Genomic DNA, 23,782 nt, shown 5'->3' with positions numbered 1-23,782 from the left:
ATATGTCTAATTACAGTAGGGAGGCATTTTCCAGAATTCCTTAGTATTTCACTCCCTTGGTTAGGACTTATGAGAGCTGTAGTCCAATAACATTTGAAGGGCCACATGTTCCTGATCCATTTTAAACCAGTATTTAAGAGATAATAATAATAATAATAATAATAATAATAATAATAATAATAATAATAATAATAATAACAATAATACATTTTATTTGTTACCTGCCTCTCCTCATGACTTGAGGTGGTGAATAAAACACATCACTACAAAATGCATACAATAAGAAGCATATATTAAAACACATTATTATAAAATACATGTATTAAAATACATGGTACAAAGATTAAAATGCAATGGAATAAGAAGTAAATGTATTAATAATTTAAAATTAACTTAGACCTACCAGAAGATATAGGTCTTTATATGTCCACAACAGATACATCTTAAATCAGAATAGGTGTAAAATACCCGAATTCCTTCATTTTTATATTCTTATTTTGAATGACAGGATAACTGATAGCTGTCATTTGCAACAGCTGCTACCCAATAAATTAGGATTTGGAGGATGGGCTAGGATATCCTACTTAATTAAGTATACTTAGTGTGGTTAAATATGCTTAGGTAAGTAAACCATCTAAAATATGGAACATTAAGAATAAACAGATAAATGAATAGAATGCAGAGGTATACATACATGCATACACACCCACACAAGGTCCTATTTTCACACCATGGATGCTTACCTGAGGTATCTCCACTCCTATTACATATTGCTTTCTTAAATTGGTAATGATAAGATCCTCTTAAAACATTCCTTTCTAAACAGAGATAGTTGAGGGAAATATTTACATCTATATCCATTTATTTGAGAGTAAAATTTACTGATCTCAGGAGGGCATATTTGTATAGAATGTTCCTGTTCTAGGTTGAGTGATCTTGATTTGATTTTTAAATAGAATCCATTATTTTAATAGACTCCAAATATGTTATCTTGCTTTTACCCCCCCCCCCTTCCCCTCCAGAATGTTCTTTCTTTTTCCCATTCTAGCTTTGTGCTTGGAAGAACAGAAAGGAGGAGGGAAGATGAGAGCAAGGATGTTGATCATTCTTATTAACCAAACACTTCCTTTAATGGGCAATAAGTAAGCCATGGCTGAGGTTTGCTGCCTGCTGGCTTTCCCATGCAGAGAAGCAGCTCTCCCCACCCTTCACCCACCCCTGTACCCACCCACTCTTGCCCAAATGAATGACCATATATAGGTGAAGGAACAGAAATAAGCATCTCTGAGGGGGGTTGCTGCAGCAGAATTTTTGTGATGGGCTGTATGGTGTCTATTCATTCCTAAAGAAGTGGATTTTTCCTTATCAGGGCAAAGGCCTCAATCTAAATAATAGTTTTCAAATCAATGCAATAGATGGGAATCAAAAGACCCTCCAGATAGTACAAGTCTCAGAAACTCTAACCAGCATTGTAATGGAGAGGAATATTGAGAGTTGCAATCTTACAACAGGCTGCATGATGCCGACCCCCAGATTAAGTCAATACCTTTGGAAGGTCATTGTTTCTACATTAGCTGAGACATGCATTGCAGTTTGGTCAATGCTGGACAAAGTGCAATCCTCAAGATGTTGTGCAGCTGAACCTGTCATCATCCCTCACCATTTGCTGTGCCAACTAGGAGAAATGGGAATTGCAATGTGATAGCATCAGAAAGACCACACTTTGCTCAGCCCAAGGCCACTCAGCCCTATCCATTTAGTGCAGTGCTTCTCAAACTATGGGTCCCCAGGTGTTTTGGCCTACAAATCCCAGGAATCCCAGCCAGTTTACCAGCTGTTAGGATTTCTGGGAGTTGAAGGCCAAAACATCTGGGAACCCACAGGTCGAGAACCACCAATTTAGAGAAAGTGAAATAAGTGGTTCAGGAAGCAAATTTTCAGTTCAAGAAAAGGATAGAAAAATTTCAGCTATTTAATGTTTTCAGAATTGAACAGAGGAGCATGGCAGGGATTTGTACTGGATGGCCGTTGTGTCCTCTTCCAATTCTATTATTTTATATTCTGCTAATATCTTTAAAAGACAGAAGAAACTAGCACCAGGGTGACACATCCTCCTAGCCACATGTTTAACTCAACCCTCTTTTTCACACAGATATTCATACCAGAGTCTCCAAAGTTGATGTCTTCTGAAAGTCATACAAACAATTAGACAGAAATGCAAGGTCCTGAAATAATATCTATGGCCAGATTTGATAGGGAACAATATTGCAAATAAGCCAGGTTATAGATAGACAGAAGTGTCAGGACACTTCTCGTCCCAGCCCTGCTTCTTACATCTCAGTTTCAAGTTCTGCCTTTTTGTATTTAAAATAAATGTTTATACGATGGCATTCCTGGCCAGATCCCCTTTCTGCAGCTGTATTTCAGTTTAGTTTTGGAAATGGAATGAAAGACACTGATTTTGCAGGGCATTGTGCTATTTCTTATATCTTCTGTCCTCTTTTTTTCTATTTCCCACATCCTCCTTCCGCAGTTGGCATCACTAGCACTTAAACTGTGTATTTAACCCGTGGGCCATCAGTAGACCTCTCAATGGCTTAATCTAGCAGATTAATTTCATTGCCAAGAAATGGTCTGTGTTTCCTCTCCTGTGTTATTGAACTGTCAGAATTTATCAGCTCATTAATAAAACATAAGCATTGATGGACACAGCGCGCCTCTGAACAGTCATTCCAGTCATGACATAAAATTGTGTGGCTGCCGTTCACTTTCCGGTCCCAATTCAAGGTGCAGACCATCATCTATAAAGCCCTAAACGGTTTGGGACCCACCTACCTTAGTGACCGTATCTCCTATAATAAACCTGCCCGATCCCTACGTTCATCCGGGGAGGCCCTTCTTTCGCCACTGCCTTTATCCCAGGCCCGTCTTGTGGGAACGAGGGAGAGGGCCTTTTCTGCTGTGGCCCCCCGACTGTGGAATTCACTACCCATTGAGATCAGGCAAGCCCCCACCTTGTTAGCCTTTAAGAAAGATTTAAAAACATGGCTTTTCCGATGTGCCTTTGGGGAGTAAATGTTATATACCTCTTTGGTTCTTCCCCTTGGATTTTTTCCTTTAGACTGCTCCACCATTTTATATTCCTGTTCCCTTTATTCGTATGCCTCTCTCTCCCGAGTTTTTAATTAAGTGTTCATGTGGCCCGCCCTGTTTTTTTTACTGTTTTCTCTGATTTGTGCTGTAATGTATTTGATTATTTTTGCACTGTTATATTGTGTTTTGATATGTTGTTTTATTTTGTTTTCTCTGATTTGTGCTGTAATGTATTTGATTATTTTTGTACTGTTATATGGTGTTATGATATGTTGTTTTATTCTGTTATATTGTATGGTGTCTGGGCATGGCCCCATGTAAGCCGCCCCGAGTCCCCCAGTTTTTTTATTATTATTATTATTATTATTATTATTATTATTATTATTATTATTATTATTACACATATTGTTACTTCTGAATCTCAATTAATATATTTGCTGAGGAATATGCATGAAAACTGAAATGGCTTTGCATACCCTGGGATAAAGTAGTCTACTCCGTAGAATGAAGTCAGTGGCATCGAAAATCAGGACAAAACATAACGTATATTCTACTGCAGCACTTCTTAGCCAATGTGATGTGGTGACTGGCAATTATTTTCCCTCAGTGTGCCAGTACCATATTTGTGCCCATTGGATACAGTTGTTTCTTTCTTTCCGGGAAACTCGCCCATTTGGGGATTGGGAATAGTCCAGGTACCACCATTTTGAGAAGTACTGTCTTATTAGTATGAAAACTCTAAGCCTTGGATTCAAACATTAGCTTTATTTGAACTCCCCTGGGAATCATAATTTTGGCCTAAATTATATAGTAGTTGCAACAATTAACTAAGTGCTTTGCCTTTTGGAACTATGCTAAGAATTACACTGATTTAATTGCTTATTTCCTTTCCATGGCATTCTATATTTCTTTGAGGGAGACTTAAAATTGCTAAAGGCCTAAATACCTCTGAATCCTGTCTCGTCTTGGAAACTAAGCAGGATCAACTCTGGTTTGTACTTGAATGGGAGGATGCCAAGGAATTCCAGGCTATTTTTCAGAGGAAGGAACTGGAAAACCATCTCTGAAATTTTCTCTCCTAAAAGATTCATGGGGTCACCAAAACTCAACAAGTGACTTGAAAGCTCAAACACAGACACATTACACACAATAACATTGCTAGTACCACAGCTGGCTCATCAGGCTACCGTTCACAGAACTCTTTGGAGGAAGTTATAATCATTAAACATGAGTGAAAGTAATATACCAGATAAGTAGATATGTGCTTTAAAAAACAATGAGTCAACAGCCTTGATGCACTCCTTGGGTGGTCTTAACCACTTGTAGGGAAGCAATGGCATTATTCAGTACTTTCCTAATTAGGGCAGTATTAGAGCAGAGGTGAAGAATCTGTGGTCTTTCAAATTTTGAGACTCCTAACCCCGAGAAGCATCAGTCTGTCTGGAATATGATAATGAATCATTTTGCAGTCCCAAACACCTGGAAGTACTGAACAGATCTTCGCCACCCTAATTCAGAGGAACAGCTTGACTGTATTTGAATGATCATTGCTCCCCTGGCCTAGACTTGACAAGAGAACTAGCCCATGGCCCCCTACATATCCTCCAAAAACTCTGATCTTCCTGGAAACAACAGCACACCCATCTAGTGCAAAAGTTTTTTTCCTGATATCTGGCATAAAACTACTGTTGCCTTCTAGTGAAGGGTAGGAATCAGGGATCCTGATTCATGCAGGATTAAAAACAAAACAGAAGATAAGCTTTTGTAGCTAGGGGTGACTTGTTTCATTTCTAATTCACATTACAAAGCAACGAAGGCAAAGGGGAAAAAACTATTAATCTAGTGTGTGAAAATAAATCAAATGGCAGACAGATATGATAAAATGACTCCATAAAAACTATTGTTGCCAAGTATTTTGATGTACCTCTAACTAGAAAAAGCACACACAAATAACAAGTTGGCATCACACTTGTGTTTCTTAAACAGTATCTTCAGATTCCAAGTGACAAACCACTTCTGAACTGGAGTTAGTAGGTGGATTTCCAAGAGCAAATAGGTATGGAGGTATGCTGTTCCTAGAAGCGAAGTGAAATGTTGCATTGGATGTGTCCTGTGGGCATACTTAAGGTAACTCTTTGGATCACAGTTACTTTAATGCAGTGGTTCTCAGCCTTTGGGTCCCCAGGTGTTTTGGCCTACAACTCCCAGAAATCCCAGCCAGTTTACCAGCTGTTAGGGTTTCTGGGAGTTGAAAGCCGAAACATCTGGGGACCCATAGGTTGAGAACCACTGCTTTAATGAGACTAAACTGTGGAGGTCCAATAGGTGCAATATTGGTAGTGGACGATATGTGTTCATTTGCAACCCTAGATAAAGTGTTAGTGCATCACAGCTTGGCAAAAGCTATCCAAATAGTCATAATGCTGGGATCGATTGTGTCCCCTGTGATTGGATTTTTGGTAGGTTTGGTACTGAAGTTTCTATCCTCCCTTAGTATTAAAATATGATGGTTGTATGACAGCAGAAGAGAGCCTAAAGGGACTGCTTGCTGGAAGAAAAAGGACTGAATAGGGCGAGTGCTCCTCATGCAGACTTTCGATACCCTGTAAACAACTTGAGGTTCTTGGACGAATTGACTTAATTATATATATGTTTTTAAGGTTTTTATAATGTATGTTAACAATGTTATTAACTGATTTATGTGTATTGTTTTGCTTTTATTATTGTATTCTTTGGGCATTAAATTTTGCCAATTTCTGTAAGCCGCCCTGAGTCCCCTCAGGTGAGAAGGGCAGGGTATAAATGTTGTAAATAAATAATTAATAAATAAACTTGCACATTTCTGGAATCTTTTTCTGCAAAGACATTTAGGCTAAAATCTGAAATATACATATCTAAAATTGAGTCCCATTAAGTACAATGAGCAGTATTCAGCAAGTATCGAGGTGGTATAGAAGTGGAAGTTCTAGCAAAAGAAGGAAGGAGCATAAGAACCATTGCCATATCCTTCCATATCTTTCCATCTTACCGCCGCGCCCCCCCCCCCCCAATCCTGCTGCATGAGTGGTTTCCAAATGCCACATAGGAAGCTGTTTTGGGCATTTAGGTTGCAGGAGGAGTGGAGCAGGGAGAAAGTTCAATTGCAGTGGCAACTGGATGCTGTATGTTCATGGATTTTGAGCTACTGGGGTTTTTTAGTAGTTTTGCATAGGGCTGCAATATTAGTTTACAGCTGCAAAGCTCAGGAATTGATGAAGGTTAAATTAATTAAGAACCATAACCCTTACTCTTCTAGGACTAAATGTGTTTGCGTGTAGTCAAATAAAGCAAGCTATCTAACTGAAATACATTGTGTGCAGGCACACACAACCCATGACACATATCATATAGTGAAGTTTTATATACTGAGAAACTCCTAAAAGCTCCCCTTATCCTTGATGATTGGCCATGCTGGTTAAGACTCGTAGGAATTGCAACCTAACAAAACTTGTCATACCATAGGCTTTACAGCCTTGCCATAACTATGCGTATACATAAGCCTACCTGACATATAAATGCCCACTGAAAAACATCCAACACTCTCACTCATACATACAGAGGGGAAATGGGATCCAGCAAGAAGTTATCTTTCCTGCTTCCAGGGCACTTTCAGGTGTGTAATTGGGAACCCTGTCTGTTCCAGGATTCCTCATCACTGAGACAAAAGTCACCATGCATGGGTGGTTTCACATATTGTTCATAAGGTAACCAGGTGCCCTCCAATTCCAAGGTAATTTCAGTACTTCATTTAGAACACACACTCTTAGAGAGAAGATAGAATAGTTGCCATGAATCTAACACCTGAGGGCATTCTCACATGAGGTCCCAAGGTGGTCATCATTCTCTGTGGCATGAACACAACTACTAAAGGCAGTTGATTTTATTATTTTGTATAAACATTTATTTTGTATCTCTCTTAAAGAATTCCTGCCTTCACCAGTATTCTTGTTTCTCAAAGGTATCAGACCAGCATAATATGCATACACCTTTCCAATCATATTTGGGTAGTTTCGCTATACTATGATAAGTAAAAGAAGCTATTGACCAAAAAACATATGCCAGTCACTCTTAGGCAACACATTTACAGTTTCTTTCTCTTTCTCCATCTCTTTCACTTTCCACTTCCCTTTCCTCTCTCTCTTTGCCAGTTGTACTTAAAGGATGGTTTCTAGGATTCAGATCGTTTGCCAGCATGACTTAAAATGCAAAAATGTGCTATACTGCAAAATATTTGTTTGGATTTCTTAATAATGTTATTTTATGAAGAATTAATATAATGACATGCTGAAGATATCATTGCCCAAACAGTAATAGGTTGATGAACTGGGATTCTTTCTATCATCCTGCAATTATTCCACTGTGGAGTTTTCCAAGCTCTGCTTTAACTATCCACCACAGCACACACAAAAATGTTTTTGGATCCCCAAGAATTTGCAAAGTTATAACAAGTGGAAATAGAATCCCTTTCTTTCCCACATCATTTGCTGGCCAATTGGCCATCAGGTTTTTATATCAGTGACTGACTTCAGCCACTGTCTCCAGCTGTAATCTGGCACTGGTGTAGCATATTACTAGAAATAAGATGAGTCTATCAAGCATTTCCCCCCATGGAAAATGCTTAGTGCTTGTCAAGTATGTTGCTATTTTCTAAGTTCAGCAGTGCATCTGACCCAGGTTCACTCCACAATAGTGAAGAGACCTGGGAAGATAGATTGCTCTACTGGCATTTACCACTGCAGGGAGGTGGGGAGGCCCGTCTTGGCTGGAAACTCATCTGGTTTTTGTTTTTCCAACTTGGAACACACTCTGTGGAACAAGCAAATGCCAACAGCTCCTCAGACATCTGCATCTCAGAACCAGCCAGTCAGCCTTTGTAGTGTGTCTGGCAGCTCTGGGAGAGTCAGAAAATTACCTGACTCTCCAAAGAGTGGGATGGGAGAAAATGCAGCACCATTTCTTTGTCAGTATGCCTTGCTTGGGGAGCCTAGCTCTGAGGAATGGGAGGAGAGGGTCGGCGTATTGGGATAAAAAACAAAAACCCAAGGTTGCAAATTCCCTTAGCTTTCCTAATCAGTTCTCACTAAATGCATTCACTCGTTTCCTTTCTTTGCAATCTGGCACATCAGTGCTCAAAATCCATCATCCTGCTTTGCTTAGAGCAGCAGTTGCTGATCTGGGGAGGAATGGAGATGGGATAAAGAAAAAAGCATGCTGGGATAAAGCCGGTGGGGTGTGCAAGAAATAGAATTCAAGAAAAATGACAGCTGTTTCATGATTCTGTTGAGAAATAAATTATTATAACATCTGGATGCTAGGTATAGATTCTTTTCTTCCCTTTCCAGCTACTGTTCAGCCCAGCAACTCTCATAAATTCTGAAGGAGAGCAATTGGAAGTAAGACACTCCTTGAATAAAATGCCTCTACGGACAGAACTCCAGGACCAGCATTACTAAGGGGGGTGAGCAGGTTCCTCAACTGTTTCCTTTTCATTTTTCCTTCCCACCCCAGTCCCAGGACAAAAATCAGTTGGAATGTCCAATTATACTGCAGTATAGAACTAAAGTGAGTTTCTGTGCAGTATTCTATTTAATACAAAGTAACCAAGACTATGGGAGGTACAATAGCCACAGAGCATATGCCAACATTGCTTTCTCTGGATGTCCAAGATTTCAAAACAATGTAAATATAGCTTAGCTGCAGAGTATATTTCTACATAAATGTAGAAAAACATTATCTCAGACAGGAGCAGTTAGGAACATACCTGTTCTCCACCGGAGCCAGCAGTCTTTGCCCACACCTGTCCGACGCCAGGCCTGTGGTGTGCAGGGCAAAGGCAGGCATCTTCTCATATCTTCCACATATTGAGGACCACTGGAGCAGCTGTGTTGCCACTCCTTTTTTAAGCTGCTGACACAAGTGGTCCTGAGTTGAAAATTCTTTTCTCAGTGTTCAGAATCTGGGAAACCTTTTACTTTTACCTTATATGAGCTGAAAGACGATGCTGAACTTCTGACGATACATCTGTCAGTTGTCCTGGGAGAGGCCATTGGCCGAGGTCTGGTCACGTGGGCCTGCTGCCTTGACCTGCGACAGTTCAAGCGAATGTTGGTTTTACCCCCTAAGGAAGGCGTGCTTGACAATTTTCATATTTCTTCTAAATTTGGAGATTTCAGACAATGCTCAGCACGCCAGAGGCCCATGTGGAAGTCATTAAGGCAGAGAGGGAGAGCAAGGGAGAAGGAGGGGAGGGAGAAAAGTTGGGGAGGGAGAAGGAGGGGGCCAGGCAGAGCTTTGGGGGTGGGACAAGGGAGAGAGGCCCGTGGCTGTTGCCAGCTCCTTGCCTGGGAACATAAATGAACTCAAGGAAAGTTGTTTGTAATAATTTACTTCCTCTCCAGTCCTCCTGCCCCATTTGGGAAAGCAGAGAAGCTCTGAGAACCACATGGCTGGAAGGAATACATCTTCCTGTCAGTGACAAATGCAGACTGCCTTCTGCCTCTTCCATCAGGACAAACATGGGGTTGTGGAGGGAGGGAATTATTAAAAAAAAAAGTATGTGCAAGCTCAGTTAAGGAATATGATGTATTAATCATACCACACCTTGAATTGCTCTTACCTACACACAGCTTTCCTGATGGTCATTCTCTGTATACCAGCAAATGTATTTTGTGCTGGTGGTGATGCCAGTAGGATCCATGAAACTAGAACTCACAGGATAGAATAGTTTGGATCTGATTGTAGCCTGAGCAGCGCTGAAAATGCGGGAGGTGGGGATGAGGCAGAGAAACGGCCTAGAGATGTTCCTGGCTTGACTTGGTCTGCCTTGTGATTTTCATCACTTTGGAAAGCTTCATCTGACCAGACTGAAAAGGGCATTTAAGCATATGAAAAGCAGCATATGATATTCACAAAGACTCTCTCTTTCCACCATCCCCTGCTTCTTTCTTCAAATCTTTTCTTTCAGTCTTTCATTGTGAAACAATACAGCAGTATTGTGAATATGCTGTTTTTCTTATGTCTGCTAGGCTGTGTCAAGATGTCTTCGACTGATGGCAACCCTATGAGTGAGAGACCCAGTTATTAACAGCACTGCTAAGATTATACAGCCACAAGGCTGTGGTTTCCTTGAGTGAATCAGTCCACTATAAAGCTGCTTTTACTAGTTCTTTCTACTTTCCCCAGCAGTATTTTCTTTCTGCTGAGTCATGTCTTTTCATGATACGGCCAAAGTATGACAATCTCAGTTTTGTCACCTTGCCTTCTAAGAAGAGCTTAAATCATTGTAGGATGCATTTATTTGTATTTTTAGCAGTCCATAGCAGGGCCGTAGCCAGAAAAAAAATTTAGGGAGGGGTTTTGAAAATTTCGGGGGGGGGGGGGGGTTGAACCCCTAGCACCTCCTCCCCAGGTTACAAACTTGTCAATATCTGCTTGAGATAGTGCCTGGAGGGACTCTTAATGTTTTGCGTCTCGTAGACTTAGCATGGGGATTTGGTTAACCAGTTAAAATTCATGAGTAAACCAGGTTTATTTTTAACCTAAAACATTTCGGGGGGGGGGGGGTTGAACCCCTAACCCCCTCCCCCTCGCTACAGGCCTGGTCCATAGTATCTGTTGAACTCTTTTCCAGCACTATATTTCAAAAAAGCTTATTTTCTTTCTGTCAACTTTCTTCACTGTCTAGCTTTCATATCCACACATATAGATTAAAAATACTGTAACATGGATAATTCTCACTTGGATGTCCATATATATATATATACACACACACACACACAGACACACACACACACACACAGTAGAGTCTCACTTATCCAAGCTAAACGGGCCGGCAGAACGTTGGATAAGCGAATATGTTGGATAATAAGGAGGGATTAAGAAAAAGCCTATTAAACATCAAATTAGGTTATGATTTTACAAATTAAGCACCAAAACTTCATGTTATACAATAAAGTTGACAGAAAAAGTAGTTCAATACACAGTAATGTTACGTTGTAATTACTGTATTTACAAATTTAGCACCAAAATATCACAATATATTGAAAACATTGAAAAATGGCTTGGATAATCCAGAAGCTTGGATAAGCAAGGCTTGGATAAGTGAGACGCTACTGTATGTGTGTGTGTGTTTGTGTGTGTGTGTGTGTGTGTGTATAATTCTTATCTAGTTCCTTCACAACTTGCCCTCCAAGTCTTAGGCCACATCTATACAGTCAAAATAAAGAGGACCTATTGCTCCACTGCTTCAGGGAATCCAGATGATGCATGGCTGAATTTGGGGCAGAAGTACTACATTCAGTCAAGAGGAAAAGGGATTAACACCGGATTTTCTAGGAAGCTCTGGAGTAATCCAAGAATTTTGGATGTGTGGGCAGCTGGATCAGAATCCAGCCCTATTCACCATGCACATGCCCAATGGACCTATTGCTATGTCATTGGCAACAAGTGGCCCCCTGCCAGAGGCTTGCTGGCAGCATCACTTGTGGTGGTGTCAAACCAGGATGCTCAGCCAAATGGCCAGAAATGTGACTTCACTAGCAAGCCTTTGGCAAGAAGCTGCTTTATGCCGGTGGTGCAGCAATGGCAGACCAATGTGCTTTCAGCCCAGTCAGTCATGTGGACAGCCGAAGGGTTCCAGAGGCATTCCTGGACTATGTATATAGCCTCTATGAACCATCTCAGAGGTTAAGATCCTCTGGGGATGCCTTGCTCTCGGTCCCACCTCCTTTGCAGGTGAGGTTGATGGGGACTAGGGACAGGGCCTTCTCAGTGGTGGCCCCTCGGTTATGGAACTCCCTCCCCAGTGAAATTAGATCAGCTCCCTCCTTCCTGATCTTTAGAAAGAAAGTAAAAACAAGGTTGTCGAACAAAGCCTTTGTACAGCAACGCAGTGCAATAAGTGAAGATGGAATATGTGCAATTACTACTGGAACAGCTCCTGGATTATGATTTCGGATTGTGTGGTTTTAATCATTGCTTTTAATGTTTATCTTTTTTAAAATTTTATGTTTTTAATGCATATACTTATTTTATTACATGTCTGTTTTATGTGGCATTAAATTATTGCCTATTGTAAGGGCAGGATATAAATAAATACAGTAAATAAATAAATATGTGCCAAAATTGGAAGCTGCTCAGAGTCCTCATAGTGAGAAGAGTGGGGTAGAAATAAAGTAAATAAATAAATGCAATCAGGACAATTCTGAAGTGCTTTAATCTAACTGATTTAGGTAACTAAACATAGTTGAAGTCTTCTGCTTTCTTGAGTAGAATCTTCATATCTTAGGATACTTTGCATACACACACACACACACACATTGTTACAAGAATACAGTTTGTTTTTGTTAATATATTTTTAATAAGTGTTTTGAGAGCAGTTTCCATTTATAAAATTGTAGTTTCTTTGTCAAAATGGAAAATTTGAAGGACTCTTTCTCCATAAGTACCATTCTTCGTCATATCACCTGTGTTTATTTCTTCTGAAAGCTAGGGATCATTAGTATAATGCAGTACAATGAAGGATAACCTTTTGCCCAGTACATGTTTTAGATTTTAGGCAGAAACACTGGCCAATTAAGGATTGTATAATGTATAGTCCAAAATATCTACAAGTTCAAAGATCATTTTCCCCTGAGTAGTAAATGGAAGTTATCTTTATGATTATCTTTGGAAGGAAACACACAGAAATTAGTTTGCCAGCCCCCATAATTAGGTTACATCTGCTTCCATGATCTGACACTTAAGTAACTCCTTCATGGGAAATCTCAAGCACATCATCTATACAGGGGATCCTCCTGTGCTCACAGGCTAGTATGGGAACTTTGGCTATTTGGTTGAACATGTAGGTCCAGAAGTCAAAGATGACTAATGAGAAACTAAACTGAGATATGGAAGGGAGGTTTAATTCAGTAAATCCCTAAGGTATTCAATTTACTAACAATTAGGAGAGGCTATTTCCTATATTAGGGGTGGTATAATTTCACAGGCAAGATTAGATCTTGGTTAAGATTAGAATTCAAGAGAAACACAATATTTCATGTCCATTTGAGCTGTGAAAGCTATAGAAAAGCTTTAGTTAGAGGCAATCTAAAAGCCGAGCCCTTTGATCAATAGTGATCCACCCTCCCTGCCCTAAAGCAGACAAGCAGCACATACCGCTTTTGTGTTCAATCCACATCTCATATAGAACACTCCCTGCTGCCTGATGTTGCAGGACATTAATACAAAGCCCTGCTTTTACATTGTATACTTATTCCTTCCAGCAAGTACACTCCTTTATCTCCCCCACCCCCCACCTCAGTGATAGTGATTGCAATTACAGAACCAGAAACAATCCCAAAATTAATCCATCCCTCTACTGATTCAAGTTATCTGAGGGCTTGTTCACAACAGCTAGAGCACATGGCTCTGTGTCCCCTCCAATTACTTTTGTGAAAGTGACATCTCTTTCTCATATGCCTTGTGGTTTTCACAGGCTTCCACCCCAGTGGAGTCCCACACTTGCCTTTCCTCAGCAAGAATAATATCATAGATTCTATCCTGATGGACATAGTTGACAATTGATTATGTAACTTATTAAAGAGCTATATTTTTATAAGGCCCCCTGGTGCAGCAGTTTAAATCGCTGAGCTGCTGAACTTGCTGACCAAAAGGTCGGCAGTTCGAATCCGGGGAGCGGGGTGAGCTCCCACTGTTAGGCCCAGCTTCTGCCAATCTAGCAGTTCGAAAACATGCAAATGTGAGTAGAACAATAAGTACCGCTTCTGTGGGAAGGTAATGGTGCTCCATGCAGTCATGCTGGCCACATGACATAGAAGGTGTCTATGGACAATACCAGCTCTTTGGTTTAGAAATGGAGTGCACTCTGCTAATCTACTATGGATATGATGTGCACTTTGCTAATCTACTATTACAACCTCACTGTTTTTAAATTCTATGTTTTTAATAAGTGTGTTTTTATTCTTTTTTGTTAATATGCAAATATTAAAATTGGTGCATGTTATTGTTTATTGATGTATGGTATATTGCTATTGTTTTGTATTTGATATTTATGTGAGCCGCCCCGAGTCCCCTCCGGGGGAGATGGTGGCAGGATACAAATAAACTTCTTCTTCTTCTTCTTCTTCTTCTTCTTCTTCTTCTTCTTCTTCTTCTTCTTATTATTATTATTATTATTATTAGATGAGCACCACCCCTCAGAGTCAGGCACGACTAGACTTATTGTCAAGGGAAACCTTTACCTTTACTTTATATTTTTATACCTTATATTTTATTCAGATTTAATTGCTTAATTGTACCATCTGAGATGCCTGACTGATAGATTTATATCTTTTTGCCAAAGTTGTCCAATTGTAATAATATATGTATGTTTTATATTTATTGTTTATGGCATTGAATGTTTGCCATTTCTGTTTTTGTCTCCTGTAAGCCTTCCTGAGTCCCTCTGGGGAGAGAGACTGGGTTAGAATGAATTTTAAAATTATTATTATTATGATTATGATTATCCAGTAGATTACTTAGGAGAATTTGTTTTCAGCAGCAGCAGGCAGGACAGCTATGCTGGGCCAAGCCCTTTCAGCTACAACTAATAAATGTTGGCTTTCTTCCATTCCAAAATACCATTTGTTGTTATTGTTGTAAACCAGAGACCCACACTAACTGCTGGGACTGTAAGTGGAATTGATTTATGTGTATTGGTTGTGCACTTGTCTCTTCCCTCAGGCAAACATATTGGGTTGGTCCTGTAGTTTCTGGTAATCTCTCATGTTGCATACAGAGAAACACAAAACCTAGAAGGGAAACATGAGCCCATGTATGGTAGAGACTGTACTCAGAATGATTTAATTACCAGCCAGCTAAAACCCCATGAAAGGCATTAAAGTTACAGAAACTCTACATAAGCAGTTCTTTTTCTTCCACTGACAAGACTGTATGACTCTTGCACTCACATTCTTCATTAGGCATCTTTGCCATCCCTGATACTTATACCTTCCATTCCTCAAAGCACACAATCAATGTGCAAGTTTAACAGGGAAAGCAGGATAACTTTTAGCTAAGGAGCAAAGCAATGAACCAGAGAAAATACTCCATGAGTAAAATGGGGAACAAGTTTATTTTGCTTCTTGAACCAGTTAGGGCTGGATACAGGATACATCCGTGAACCATTGTCTTAGTAGAGTGACCACATCAAAATGAGCACATAGCTCCTGCACCTTAAATTGTTCTATAGAAGATGGAATTTTAGCAAAGGCATACCTGTTAAAATGCATGTTCTACACAACTATTAAAGATGCAGGAAACCGATTCTCCATGGGGCATCCTAAAACCTGTACTTATTTTTGGCTTTTGGTGTATTCTGTGCAAAGAGATCATGGTTAGTAACACATACCCAGGCCGTTGCTGGTGGTTTGTCTGATACAGTACTTATAGCTATCTTCATGGCACTGATATATCAGATAAGGAAGGGACACAGGGAAGACAAATATAAGTATTCAGACAGCCAACCTTATTAGAGCCCAGAACAAAATATCTGATGTCTTGACCTGATTTTTTTTTTGTTGATCAGCCAGCTACAGCAACAACTACAGCTACAACTACAACTACAGCTACAGCAAAGGCATGATTTCACATTCACAGGAACCTTAGCAGTGATGTTGCTTGAGATGGGTGGTTTTGCCTTTGACCTACAAGTTATAGGTAACCAGAAAAATAATAAAGTAACTGAGCATGCTGTGTGTGGTGCGTTTAATCCAGTGGGAATCACAAGGATCTATATTCCAGCAAATAATGACTTCCCATGAGTTCCTAGAATTGAGAACAGCTCCTTTGAAGGCAAGAGTATATTTCATTTCATACAATGGAATCTCAGGAATTAGAGATGAATTTTAATGACTGATCTTGCATTTTTTCCTGGAAATCTAGGTTGTTTAAAAAATCAGATATCCTTTAAGGCAAGGATGGGAATTATATAGCCCTTCAGATGTTGCTGAACTGCAGCCTTCAGCGTTCCTCAGCATTGGGATTTGCAGTTCAACTGCTGGGATTTGCAATGCAGCAACATCTGTAGGGTCATAAATTGCCCACTTCTGGGTTACAGATATCCTGTTAGTTCCTGCAATGGTAGTTTTTTCCCAGCCATGTGTTTTTGCTAAAGACATCCTATTTGAAGGTGTCTGCTCTATGAAGGGTCCTAGTTTGGGTTAAAGATTTAAAAAACCACAAAAAGGTAAATCGTATGTGTTGGAAATTTGTCAAGAAGGAACATTTTATCATACGTGGTAGACTTCTAGAAAAACAAGAAATATTTGGAGAGCAATTTACCATATAACTCACAAGAAACTTAGTATTTTAAACCAGAACTATTTTTATAGGGATTGGATGATGAGGTACGTAAATTGCCAACACAAAAGGATTTTTCAGTATATGATAACTATTCAAGACTATTATATGCCCAGATGTGGGAGAGTACAAAATTCCATGAATTGATTAGGGGACTTTGAAGATTCTTGAACTGGTAGAAATGAATAAATGAAATGAAAATCCATAGATGTTTCAGTCCCATAATATACAATGATGTAGTAAATTTGTGTCCCTTATATAAAATAGCAAAATCAATGTTTGCTGTTTGAATTCAATTAAAGTTTTCAGTCTGTGGATAGTAGAATTCTATGGATGTAGAATCTGTGGATATGGGTGTATGTCTATATATGTGGCTCCAATCTACTTGCTAAAAATCCTTTTTTAAAAGAACAAAAAAAAAAGCAGAGCAGGGAGGGACCCTGAATTTGGACACAAAGCTAAGTGGCAAAGCAAATGCTTCACCACTGACAGTGCTTCCTCACTATCGTGAGTTGCATATGAATTCATTTTATTACAATTATTGTTGTCATTGTTACTGTTACTGTTATTTATTTTTACCTTTCTTTTTCTTAGCCAAAGAAGACTTGAAGCAGCTAACAATAATATCCATAGCGATGTGTGAATTGAAATACCTTCTAAAATTAGTAACTCAGTTTATAAAATGAAGTGAAAAATGTAAGGCTCCACTCTGCTCATGGCAGGCAACAATCTTGTTCCATGACCCGGTAGGGCCCTGCCCCCTGGTTTCCAAGAAGACTTAATATGGTAATGTTTAGGAGGTTACTATCTTCACAGTCCCCTGTCTTACTGAAATTGTGTAAAATAAAACAAAATATACGGGATGGAGAAGAATTCCAGTGAAGAGTTCATTTTTAAACACTGTTCTTCTCCCAGATGTCGTAGAGAACAGATCTTCTTCACAATTCGTCTGGTTTTGGTGTCTCCATCCACCATCTCACCTCCATGCTCACAATAATCTTCCTGGCCTGTTAAGAAACCCCCCTCCCCACTATATGTCAGATGTGTTGTCTGATGATTTCCAATTTCTGTGTTCTGCATCAGTTGATTCCCACATTCTCCATGGCTGGCAAGAGCTAACAAGGCCTGCTTGTCAATCTACTTGATTGTACAGAAGGGAGGTTCTAAAGGAAACTTATCTGCATTTCCTGAGGATGCATTCCTGGCTCTACTGGGGGCATGAGAAGCCGCCATGGGGATAAAACCAAGGTGGATTTTGTTTACTCTGGGTTGATCTGCTTTAAGTTAATAATCCTGACATCCTCCCCCTTTCTGTAGAGATGGAGCCTAACTTTGGAAAGAGAACCTTGTGTGCCTTCAGAGGCACATTACCTGCTCCCCATGATGTGTAACCAGACTACTCTTCCAGGTTGCTGCTCTACAATTTAGGTTAGAAATGGAAATCTAGCAAAAAGAAAATCTGTCTGTTCGTATTCAATCAGCTATATCCACATTTCTCCTCCCACTCTAGCCACAGTTAGAGGCTGAATTGGCAAGGGTATCATTCTGTTTGATTTCCTGGTGACTAAAGAAATGTTGCTACCTGAAGTAGAAAAGCTTCCAGACAATAAAGAAATGTTGTAACAATGAATTAAATCAATAATGATCTTATCACAAAGGACAAGCAAAACACCATGCTTTGCCAGGCTTCACAAAGGAAAGAGAGGGATAACTGGGTGAATCTGTTTCCCCACACACAGCTCCCTCTCAGCAATGCTTCCCCCATCTCACGTGGGAAACATCGCCCTTCTGGTGAGAATTTGTGCTGGATCCATCGGTGCCAACACAACACAGGAAACCTCCTGTGTTGTGAGGGAAGCATCCAAGGACGCTTCCACGCCGGTTGGGGGTGGGACCTCCTCTGGAAGTCACACAATGTTGTGTGATGGCCAGCATGGGGCTCCATCCCTAAAACAGGCTGGAAGCATCCTAGGATGCTGAATTTGGTGTGTGTGATGAGGTCATTAGAGTATGTTGACCTTTCTAGGGTAACTCAACTTGGCTGCCCGAGATGCTGCCTTACTCTGTCTAATAATCTCTTTTTGTTATTACTGTGTGCCTTCAAATTGTATTTGACTTATAGGAAACAAACCAATCACCAATGGCATCACTAGGATGGCACCCAGTGTGGTAACTCATGGTGTCATCGCTGTGGAACTCCTTCTGTACCAAACCATACTACAATTTTGTAACTAAATGACCAGAAAAAGTGACCAAAATTGGTGACAATAAAAAACCAGTAGTAATGAAAACAACAGCATGTGCTTGTAGTGTGATTCAAACTATCATTCTAACTCTGTGGTCCGTGGACCACCAGTGGTCCGCAAGAACTACAATATGGTCCACAGCCTCACTGTTACTGCATCATTGCAACGAGAACGACTGGTCTTGCAAAACCCTCTTATAGTGCCGAGTCTTATTAAATTTGGTTTTCTGTGGGCAAGCAGGTGGCAACTACTGGATGGCATATGCTCTATATCAGAAACTAGAGCTGATATGGTCTATCCAATGCACTTTTCTGAAACAGCACCCCAAATAACCAAACCAAATCTAAAGTTGACCAAAAACTGATTTGTAGCCCTTTTGGTACCAGTGTTGGAGAATGGTCACTGGTCAAGTGGTCCCTGATTAAAAAAAGGTTGGGAACCACTGTTTTAACTGGTTAGTGATAGTTTCTGATGAAGCAAATATGCATTAGAAAGTTCAAACATTATATTAGCATAGAGTTGTAGTCTTTCCCAATGTTACAAGTGAGTTTCCACGCTGAGCAGAGATTCAAACCCTCAACTCTGGAGTCCCTAGTTCAATATTAAAACCACCACACCATGCTGACTCATTATGACCCTGACTCTGTGAAATAAACTTTCAAGCTGCTCTGGAAACATTTTCTGGTATTAATGCATAAAATAAAATAACAGGTGGTCTTGTCCTTGTTAATCGTCCCTGCCATGTGAGAGCTGCCAGGTCACAGCATGTCTTAATCACTAGATATAAAATGTTAATAATTAGGAAATATATGAGCTTGACTGAATATTAGAGAACTGATGCAGACTTCCTTGTACCCTAATAAAGATGTAGCAACATACACAGGTAAAATGGAAACTAGTACTTGGTCAAGATTAGAATGCTATCTTAAGTCTATTAGCTTACACTGGGCTACCTGGGAAATGTATGCAATTTTCTTTGATGAAGACTGGGTAGCACTCCTTCATATTGAGTATGCAATGATGTGTGAGACAATATATTCTTATACCCATCTTGATTTTCAACTAAACCTGATTCCAGAGCTGATGGTTCAGCATTTTTAATTAATTCACTAGGCATGTAAGTAGTGTCTCCTGGCCTGATCCCATAATCTTGCTATGCTGGCAGCAGCCATGGCAAATATCAGATCTCTGTTCTGCTGTTGATTGGGTCACGGCATGCTGATATTTCTACCTCCTCCTGCCAGAGATCTTTGATGGGTCAATGAGAAGCAGGATCGTTATTGCAATTCATTCTTGCAGACAATGTCAGCTGAATAGTGCCCATATGCACATCTCTTGTATAACTATACTGACATAACTTTACTCTCCACCAGTGTAGTTGAACTTGAAAATGCTACTTTTTGGGCTACCAATTCCAGATTCTTCAGACTCTAAGCACTAGACCCAGTTTTCGGCACATCCTTTCATTTTCCTAAATCATTACAAAAAATATTATTGTGACGGCGCGAGTGGCGCCATCTATATGTCAAACTATAAGTTTCAAGATTTGAATTGCTGTATCATGCCTGATTTTGCCCTTACCCTGTAAATGTAGTTGGATTGGTTATTTATATCTGTCAATCAATGTTGTTTGTACCTGTTATATTGCTCACTTAGCTAAACTATTTGGCTCCACCTCTTCCTGGAGTAGGACTGTGTTTCCTCTTTTCATTCCATCAGCAAGTTCTGTATCGGATGGACGTGAAAGAGAGGCTTGGCTCAAAAAGCCCTTCAAAGGTTACCTCTCAGCACCAATTCTGAGGTTCTTACCCTTGGGACTCACACTTCATGTTCAGGGCCAACCTGAACAACGTTGAGGAGTCTCAAGCGCCTTCACATCAGTCCTTTGGCAACAGAGGAAGACTCTTGTCTTCAGATATAGGTCATTGGACTGAGGCTGAGTTTGCTCCGGCATTCACAGCCAGAGAAAGAGGGATCTGGACAAGCTTCATGGACTTAAACAATCAAAGACTGTAATGTATATTTTCTTTTACCCCCTTTGTGAAGAATAAACCCAGTTTTTGAGTTAACTACAGTGTTTTGGTCCTTGGGAGTTCCAGTTTCCCTAAAGGAGGGCAAGAAGCAATCCCCTGGGGAAAGATGTCACGTCCATGCCTCTTTCACTAAGAGTTTACAGCCCCAGGCGCGACGGCACAGTGCTGAGAGGACCCTTCTTTTCCAGCAGTGCTGAGAGAAGCCTTTTCCAGAAGTACTGAGAGAGGAGCCTTCTTTTCCAGAACTGCTGAAAGAAGCCTTCCAGAAGTGCTAAGAAGGGAAAAGAAGGAGTGAAAGGGCCTTGAATTTGCCAAGCCCATAGTCTCCTAAAGATAAAGAAGTCAAAAGAAGCCTGCCTTTGCCTCCAGAGGGAAGCCCAGCCTTCACAAAATTGAGACATTTGCAAGCTTTCCCGCTCTTTTTGCATCTCAAGCCACCAGCAAATTGCTACATTCAGCTCTTGCAGCTGCAGCAAGTTCAAGCCTTCTGCAAAGTAGATACATTTGTTAGAAGCCTAGCCTTTGCAAAATTGAGACATTTGCTTGGTTTCCCGCCTTTTTTTGCATCTCAAGCAGCAAATTGATACATCCAGCTCTTGTAGCTGCAGCAAGCCACAAGCCTTCTGCAAAGTGGATACATTTTGCTAGAAGCCTAGCCTTTGCAAAATTGAAACATTTGCTAAGCTCCCGCCTTTTCTGTTCCCAAGCTAGCCAGCTAATTGCTACATTCAGCTCTTCAACTGCACAAGATCAAGCTTTTTGCAAAGCAGATACATTTCTCCAGAAGTCAGCCTTTGCAGACCAACCAAGCCTCTTCCAGAACCCAGTTTGCAAAGCAATAAATTCCAACCTTCTGCAGTTCCTGCCATTTCTTCAGAGCCTGCTGCAAGTTTATGAAAGCCCAGGCTTAACTTCTCAGTTAAGCAGCTGTTTTAATTGTCTTGTTTAAAGTATTGCATTGCCCTTTTTGTGTGCCTTTAATTGTATAGTTATATAGTATTGCATTTTTGTACTGTTTGAAACTTGGGATAAGTTTCCTTTTGAATTTCATAATGGCAAGTCATAGCAATGAGATTTTGCAAACAAGGGTCAAATCCCCCCTTGTAGAAGGTGCAGAAGAAAGGGTTCAAGGCTCCCCATGTGTAAGCCTTAGATCCAGTCTGCTCAAGATTCCATCTAATGATGCTAGCCTTAAATCCAAGCATTCATCTAGGCATAGCAGTTCCTCCCAATCCACACACTCATTCATCAGTACTTCTTCCAAAGCAGCCCACTACAACAGAGAGGCTATCCGTTTGAAAATTAGAAAAGAGGTTTTAGAAGCAGAGGCGTCTGCAGAAATGGCTAGGCAAGACTTTGCCTTCAATGAAGAGGAAACTCCTCCTTCAACAGGCTAAAGCCAAGCAGAAACTGCTTCTAGCTCAGGCTAGGGCCCAGCAAGAAGCTGATCTAGCGCAGGCTAGGGCCCAACAAGAAGCTGACCTAGCACAGGCCAGGGCCCAGAGAGAAATAGAGCTTGCAATGGCTGAAGCCAAGCAAGATGAGCTGCAACGGGATCTAGATCTGCTTCAAGTAAAAAGAGACACAGCACAAAAGATAGTCAGAGCTAACGTTCTAGCCAAAGCCCTATCACAGGAACTAACCCAAGAAAACCTTAGTTTCCTGCCAACACAAGAGCCTACAGCAAAGGTTTCAGCACACCTGCAACTGGCACCACCTGTAGTGCAGAGTCATATCTCCTTTTGCCACCTTGAAGATCGCTCATCTATTCCAGTGTTCGCGACTTCAAGGCCAGCCCATTCCTCAGAAGTACAGCAAAGCACGGCCGGGAGAGTGCCATCTCTGTCAGAGTCCATCCCTGTACTTAGGCCTCAGAGATACCACTTGTCTACTTGGGAACAAAAGGATGACGTCTTTCAACAACATCCAGATGTCCATTCACATTGGCAAGGCATGGCCGGGAGTGAACCACCACATTCATCTTTGCATACCAAGTCAATTCTCCCATCGCTGAAGATGAAGGCTTCAGAGGTGCTGCCTGCCAGCAAGCTGCTGAACCCAGCATCGCCTACCATCGCGAAAAGATGTGTTCAACCGAAGAACATTGAGTTTGTCACGCCACATCACACTCCTCAGATGTATCCTTACACACTGGAGTCTCAATTGGGTTCCCTCTTGAGAAATCCAAGAAGAGACATCAGAGACAAAGGCGTCCAGAAATTCACTGACCAACCGGATGACTACCTTCTGTGGAAAATCACCTTCATGAGGGCCATTCGAGATTTCAAGCTAGAAGCGGATGAAGAACTGTCCCTTCTTATGGCGTGGCTTGGACCCAGCTCAGCCGAGCAAGTAAAAAGACTTTATGCTGCTCATGTAGCAGACCCCCAAAGAGCTTTGTCCACAGCGTGGTCTCGCTTGGACCAGCGCTTCGGTGCGAGCACTGAGATAGAAGCATCCCTCATGGATCGACTCAACAGGTTCCCATCACTGAAGATGAAAGATTGCAAACAGCTTTGGGACTTTAGTGATCTTTTACTAGAGCTAGCTTCAGCCAAAGGAAATCCAGAGCTGCCAGGTTTAGCATGTCTGGACCAGCACACGTCACAGAGTGCCATTCTCTGCAAACTTCCTTTTCCTCTTCGAGAAGCTTGGGGGAAACAGGTGTTCAAGTACAAAGAGGAGAATGCAAATGTATACCCGCCCTTCACTTTTTTGGTGGATTTCGTCACTAGAGCAGCCCGCGAGAGGAATGACCCTCAAACAGGTCTTCTCGCTTTGTACCAAGACCTAAAGCCTGAAAAGATCTCCAAAGAAGACAAAGCCCAGGGCAAAGATCTTAGTAGGAACCTGAGTGTCAAGATGACAGACGCAACTCCTGCAACTTCTGCTCAACCAGTCAGCAACAACACCATATCCTGTCCCATTCATCAAAGGCCACACAGCCTAGCTGAATGCAGAGAGTTCGCAAAGAAGCCTTACAAAGAACGACTCCAAATAGTTCAAAAGGCCAAGGTGTGCTTTAGATGCTGC

This window comes from Anolis carolinensis, chromosome 2 (assembly GCF_035594765.1).
Source record: "Anolis carolinensis isolate JA03-04 chromosome 2, rAnoCar3.1.pri, whole genome shotgun sequence".
Taxonomy (NCBI): Eukaryota; Metazoa; Chordata; class Lepidosauria; order Squamata; family Dactyloidae; genus Anolis; species Anolis carolinensis.
This window is presented reverse-complemented; position numbering follows the sequence as displayed.